This window comes from Lepisma saccharinum, chromosome 9 (genome assembly GCF_977018435.1).
Source record: "Lepisma saccharinum chromosome 9, izLepSacc3.1, whole genome shotgun sequence".
NCBI lineage: Eukaryota > Metazoa > Arthropoda > Insecta > Zygentoma > Lepismatidae > Lepisma > Lepisma saccharinum.
This window is the reverse complement of record NC_139237.1, coordinates 40,884,424-40,891,733: the sequence shown is the minus strand read 5'-3', so window position 1 is coordinate 40,891,733 and position 7,310 is coordinate 40,884,424.

Genomic DNA, 7,310 nt, shown 5'->3' with positions numbered 1-7,310 from the left:
TTGCCAGTGGCATTCAACTTTCTTGTGATTTTAGAGTTAATAAATTTCAAAAATATTCCTATATATATGTCCGAAGCTTGTTTTAGGCATGATACTAGTAAGTCTTCCTTATGTTCCGCAAATACTCTGTTACATGTTGAGTAACCCAATGTGAATGAGCATTGCCCGGACTGTAGTTCACTATCTGTAACAAGTGCACAAAATCTCGCCAATGTTCTGTAGTGGACATGAAATTGTTTGGCAGCTTTACGTATTGATACGGTGTTGTCGTTTCTTTTCACGGCTCTTGCTGCAGCCAGTAGGTCTCCCATGGGCGGGGCATTCCTCTCAGTCTTTCTCTTGTATGTTCTCACTATCTGCGAAGCAACAGCACCACTTATTAAAAGAGGAATACACCACTTGTATCATGACTAACACACAGTGGGGCACAGTGTAACAGTGACAACATTCCCCGTCTTATTTGTGACAACTTGCCCCACGCGTCGTAGTTCCTCTTTTTTAAAAATATCTGTACCAAGCAATAAGATTAAGCGCATTCAGAGTACCACATTATGAAGCTTTATTTCTAACCTACATAACACACACGAAAATACTTACCGCTCACGCTTTCACGAACACACATTAGGAAAATTCCAGGACTCAAAAACTTTACACTGAAGCACTGAAAACAGACAAAGCTCAACTGACTCAGCCACGTGTTTCCCGCACACCTCTAAACGAGTACAGTTGGAAGTGATATCTAGTAGGTAAAAGAGAAAGCAGCACCAGCTCGCTGACGTTTAGGCTTTTCTCAGAATTGCTACTGTGACAATGTGCCCTTTGTGACAATGTGCCCCGGTCTCCCCTATAATATATACAGGTAAATTTAAAGTTCCCTGTGCATATAAGCACCGTGCCATGAAGTCACATTTAGGGAATGTGGGGGCAGGACCCCACATATTCAGATATTTATATTTAGATCACCCACCCCTGGCAGTCAGACTAGAATCAAATCAGGTTAGAATTTCACGAGAAATGCCGGGGTAAAGGTTTCTTTAATCAGGAAAATGTTATGACTGTGTGATTGTAACAAATGTACCTAGCATTTTCCAGGTGTGAGGAAACAGTGTACTACAGTGTGTACATATATATATATATATATATATATATATATATATATATATATATATATATATATATCACATAACCAACCTCCTTCCCATTTAAAAAAAAATGAGTTGAATTTTGTGTTGGGTGGGTGTGTGTGGGTGTAGGCAGAGGGGGCCTTTGGTAATATTTTGCGGGGGGGGCAAGGCTTGTACATCCGGCACTGGTCTCACACTCTATGGCGGGGGCAGAAGATTTTCAGAGTGGAAGCCAATAGGAGAGAAGGTGGTAAATAAACATTCTCAGAAGATAGAAAGTTAATACAGAATATGTTATACTCGTATAATGGCATGTTTATTAATATTATGTAATGATTCACGTGATACAGAAAAGCAAAAACATTAAAAAGCACATACTGTGCTCGTTATTTTTTAAAAAAATAATTTCCATAAGCGAACTAGAAATATTTAAAAAGAAAAACATTTTTTAACACTGAATTTCTAAATTCAAGCGCCAGGTGAAAATTTTCAGGCGCCTTGTATTTTTTTTAACCCCTGTTCATACATATATACTGGAATCAATACGCCATTAAATCCAAGATTCACCCTAAATTTTTAAGATCAAAGGCCCGAGAAAATTATATGCCTGGAATTCGAAGAAATACAGAATTTTAATTTCATAATACCTTTGCTGACGTGTTCCTAAAGATTTTGTAGCTATTTATTTTGAGATGTACATTTGAAAGAACGGATTGGGGCCTCGCATTCAGATCTCGCCCAGGGCCCCGCGATTTGTTGCTATACCAATGCACACCATAAAAGACGGTCTGAATCAAAGAGTACGTCGCTTTCATCGTTATAGCCGACTCCTGTGGGGGAGTGGTTAGCAGTGGCGTAGCATGGGCATTTCGGGTGGGAACGCCAAGTCCGAAGGAAGGGTCGGCTCTTTTTTGCTTTATACTTTACTTATGGTATTAGTCGCCACAGGTATTGTTTATTTGCCTGAAGTCAGCTTGGTTTTCAATAAAACATTATCTATGCATGTTTTAGCTAGAAAATTAGATGCCTCACTATGCCACAAATGTTTTGAACTCTGGTTTTTATACTTTTCGGTATGACGCAAGTCATTAGAAAACCTACCTGTATCACAAGCGCCTCTGAACAACAGTAGACGTCATTGTTGTGGGCGATCCAACTACTGATTGATTTGTTTTATTTTACTTCGCTTTTCTACCACTTTTGGTTAATCGCGAATTTGAATATGAGTGATGAAGTTCATGAAGGGACACTCATAAAGAACACCCGTGCTAACGCCGGGATTCGAACCAGGGACCTCTGTCGTCTTGGCGCGCTGTGAAAAACACTCTGACACGGAGGGGGGTGGATGATCCAACTATCGTACACTCTACTGACGCAACAGTGCCGATTAGTAATTCAGACCACTGTTTATTGCATCTTGGAATGGTTATAAACATTTTAAAATAATTTTGTCCACAGACTATTCGATGTTAAGAGTTTTCAAATGAATGCTAAACATTTCCATTGACACAATATTAAGCAGTTATATACTAACGAAATAATAATAATAATTAAAAAAAGAATAGTTTTGCGGGTTAAGTGGTAGAGCAGTCACAGGCTGAACTTCTACCAGGAGGACTTCACCAACTTATTTGACAAAAACTATGTTGATATTTTAGTTTTTAATACACATCGCTGTTCGTGCGATAAATTATACAATGCAATGGTCATTAAGAAATGGTATATTTGAGTTTGGTAAAGTTACGTCAGTCAATATTGCGTATTGTAGCATCACATAGCACGAGTGGCACGAGCGCGAAGAACCGGGTAGGAATTCTACCGCTGTCGTCTGCATCAGAAGGCAGGAAAGGTCACATGAACCAATCACGTAGCCCATACGCTGGCGTACGAGAGAGCATTTGCGCGCGTGCTGTAGACATCCAAGCCTGTCCAAGCTTTCCCTCCAGAAAGACAGCAAGGAAAATAGAGTTCTTTACGCCGAACCTGCCCGGCGTCCAGGCAGGAAAGGCATTGAAAAAAATGCTGGAACGAGTGTTGTTAGTGGAGCGTTTCAAGCGGATCGCGAAAAATAGCTATTATAATGCCATGAAGGTCAAACATATATGAAATTAGTCAAGATTTACTTTATATTTACAGCATTTACGTATTTTTGAAATTTTAAATCAGGGGACGCCGGGCGTATGGGCGTACTATAACGCTACGCCACTGGTGGTTAGTACATTGAGCTACGATGCCAGGAGTTCCGGATTCGAATCCCGGCTTGGGCATGGATGTTTGCGAGTGTCCATTCATCAATTTCATCACATCATGACTCTATCTACCTCCATCTTCGCAAATTAGCCAAAAGTTGCAGAAAAAGCGAAGTGAAAGAAAACAATTCAATTACACAATTATCGTTGTTATGTTGGTCATTGTCTCACTGGGAACACTGAAAACAAGTATAGGATTCGTATAGGAAACACCTTGGCAAGGGACACATGCAAGCAGTTTAAACAAACGTATTTTGTTAAATCAAAGAAGTAAGTATTTTCTGTTCACAGACATTATACGAATGCAGGCGCGGATGTGCATTAATCGCAAACAATCTGCCATGGAACGTTGCCGGTTCAGACACGAATCGCGGTAGTGAAGGCGTTCATCCGAACAGGTTCCATTTAGAACTGCGACCGTCCAGTGAGGATCGTCATCAACCCTTGCCAGAGTGGCACATCATTATATACTCAAACAATGTAATGTACAGAACCAGAAGTATCCAGGTAGATGGAATGAGTTCTCTGGCGTCCTGATGTATCTCGGTCGGTTCAGTGCCCGCTGCGTCTCCGGATGAACGTCTTCACTGCCGCGATTCCTGTCTGAACAAGACAACGATTCCGAGTCTCTCAGGTGGCTAAGCATAAGAGATCACTGCTCATTCAAGCCTGAGTTTCGACATTGGTAGATACAATACTTCTGATAGGATTCATTTCACATGTTCTCTGTTTCTTTCTTCTCTTTTTTGGCGTGTGTATCTTATCACGGTGCAAAATCCCGGAGAGGATTTCCTCCACCAACGATATTGTCCTAAAATTTCCGCCCTCCCCCAAAAATATCCAGTTGGGAGAGTTTTTGTTATAATAGCAAAGATAAGCAGTTTGATTTTAAATATACTTTACTAATAATAATCTGGAAAATACTTACAAAGAACGAAGAACAATTAATAACGTCATTGCCATTGTGTAAGTGCAGCATGCATCTCTCCCCCCCTCTCTCTCTCTCTTTCTTTGGGATAGGGAACAGTGCGGAGTTAAAACACAGCGCTATGGTCATAGATTACATTTTGAAATCATATTGGACAGGTAAGGAATGGAAGCTGCGAAGGGATGGATGGGAAAGCCAGGTGCCAGGCGTTGAGGCAAAGAGCTTCATATCTAAGGGCACTGAACCCAGCAATGTAAGAACACAATAATTAACCCGACATATTGCATCTACTCGATTTCTCATTTCCCTTCGTCAGCTACCGAAAAGTATACAAATAAAACATGTAATAACATTTAGATGTAATCTGATGCGAAACTAATACCTTCTAAATGTCTTAATTTCTTCACCAACCTCGAATTATGAAAAACATTATTCATAATAATAGATGTTAGAATCTATTGGAAGATATTAGAATCTTCATTTTGCAATCTAATTTGCAGATGTGAACAATACCACATACAGCTTGAATCAAGATGAGGTGGGCTGCACAACCGACTGTCCTTAAATTAGAGATATTTCTTGAATGCAAGGTTTCCTTTCGTTAGATTCAACAGAAAATAACATGCAGTCCTGGGCGCTGAAATCTCTAGTTACAGCTCTGATAAGGAAATATTTTCTTTCAAGAGACCATTAAAGCATATCGCTCACTGAGACACGGGGAAACGCAGAGAAATGCGGCAACAGAACTTCTGTTGTCTGTTTCTATTGAAATCAAATGGTGTAAAGACCACTACAGGGAAACGTAGCCGAACGTAGCCGAACGTAGCCGAACGTAGCCGAACGTAGCCGAAGCGCTTCTATTCTAGTAGAGTAGAAAAATAAAACACGAATCCAAGACTAACATGAAAAAGAGGCAAGTTAAAAATGCTAGGTGATAATCATAATATGAAACCATATTTAGTAGCCCCTGGTTCAAACCTTGTGTAAGACATGGATTATCACTGGATGATCCTATCATCCATTTTATAAGTTCATCATTCATCTTCATTTCATCCGTTCACCCAAATGATAGAAAAGCTAAGTGAAACAAGTTAAATAAAAATAAGAAAAAAGAAATGAAACAATATTTTACCATGATTTTCCATAGTGACTCAGGCGCTGTCAGATGTGTGTCGTTGCAGTTCCGTACCAGTGTAGACGGATATTGGGAGTGAACAGTTAGAACGCTACCAGTACATTAATGCAATGGAAAATAATAAAGTGTTTATTTTGTTTGAAATCACTCAAATAAGGAATCACTATGAAGAAGTCTTCTTTGCAGAATTTATGGTAATTTTACGTATGTGTTAGTCCATATTTTGCGAATTTTTAGTCCATATGTATGTAGCTACATACAAAGCCACTTGTTAGTACATATTAATCCTAGTCCTGGTATAACGCACGACGTTTAAAACTCAACGTTAGGTAGACCTGAATTCTCTAATTTTCTTGTTGTACGTAACAGCTGTGCATCGGCGCACTGCAGCGATTTTTCTATCTGTTCCATTAGCAACACTGCTTCTTGAGTTGTGGCGCGCATCGCACGGCAGAAATATATGTGTTGGGCTCTATCACAGATAAACGTATTATATTGCGTTTATCTGTACTGTTACTGTTGAGAACAGAATCACCCGATCATCTCAAGGTGTAATGTGTGTTGCCCACCCTTATGGGAGAAGATTCTTTTTCGACCATGTATCCTAGTCATACGTTCGATTCTAAACTAAGACATGCATGTTTACTTGTTGAATTGCCCTTCTTATCATTCATTCCAATTATTAACGAAGAGGTCAAATTAACTAATATAGATTGAATTTGGAGAAATACTATTAATGATATTCCGATAGACTTTGCCCTCATCCCCCACCTCAGTCGTTGCACAGCTCTATTAGGTCCAAATTCGGAATACATTATTTTTTTGTAAATATTTAATATAATCCAGGGTAATAGGGCAACAGTGACTGCGCCAGAAGAAAAAGAAGTCGGAATATTATGAGAAGCGCAGTCACATTTAATAATATACATACTATATTAAAATGAACATTTTTCCTAAAAGGGCATTATTTAATCGTTTTTTTCTGATTTGCTGGTGCCGACTGGTAGTCAGGGGACGTCCATCGTCCCTCTGTCACAGAAACTGTAGAGGACTGCAATTTGAGCGAGTTGTACGGGCCACAGGAATAAGACGTTATTTTTGCATACTCGGTTTAAGATAAAAATACAGTACATTTCAAAGAAAAACATTAATTTACGAGCGTATTTTGAATAGACATCTATTTCATTAAGATTTTACGTAAAATACACATAATTAGAAAAATTTGATGAATATATTCACCACAATCCTTAATATTTTCTTAAATATGATAAGGAATGGTAATTGAAATGTTAAATATTTGTCTATAACATACGTAGGGATGACAAAAGTTAATGTTACAATCGTGTTAAATGCTCGCCTGAACCACAGGTGAAGGGAGTGACGAGGGCCCCAAGCAGGCACATCTGTCAAGAGAACAAAAAGATTAGCTATTACACAGAATACATGAAAATATAAATTATGAAGTTAAACATATCAAATAATGTTCTTCCCTAATCTTGGCAGTATAGTAGGGCAGCTTATCATGAAAATGTGGACACACTGGACAAAAGCACCAATTTTTTTTCCAGTTACTACTTAGGTGCTTAGCTATCAATTTTTGATAGGAACCAACTTCTAAGTCGGCCATCTTGGATTTTATAGCCACCATTTTGAAATATAGGTATATTATCAATATCTCGGCTTCTAAATCACTTAGGACCACAAACTTGGTGTCTAAGTATACATATTTGGGGTCAGGGAATACGACTACACAATTTTTAAATGTATCAGACTATTTATTTATTCACTAATATACAGGGGATGGACAAAAATATGGAAACACCACAACATCGAAACGGGTGATATCGACGCAATTTTTCCACTTGAAATCGGAC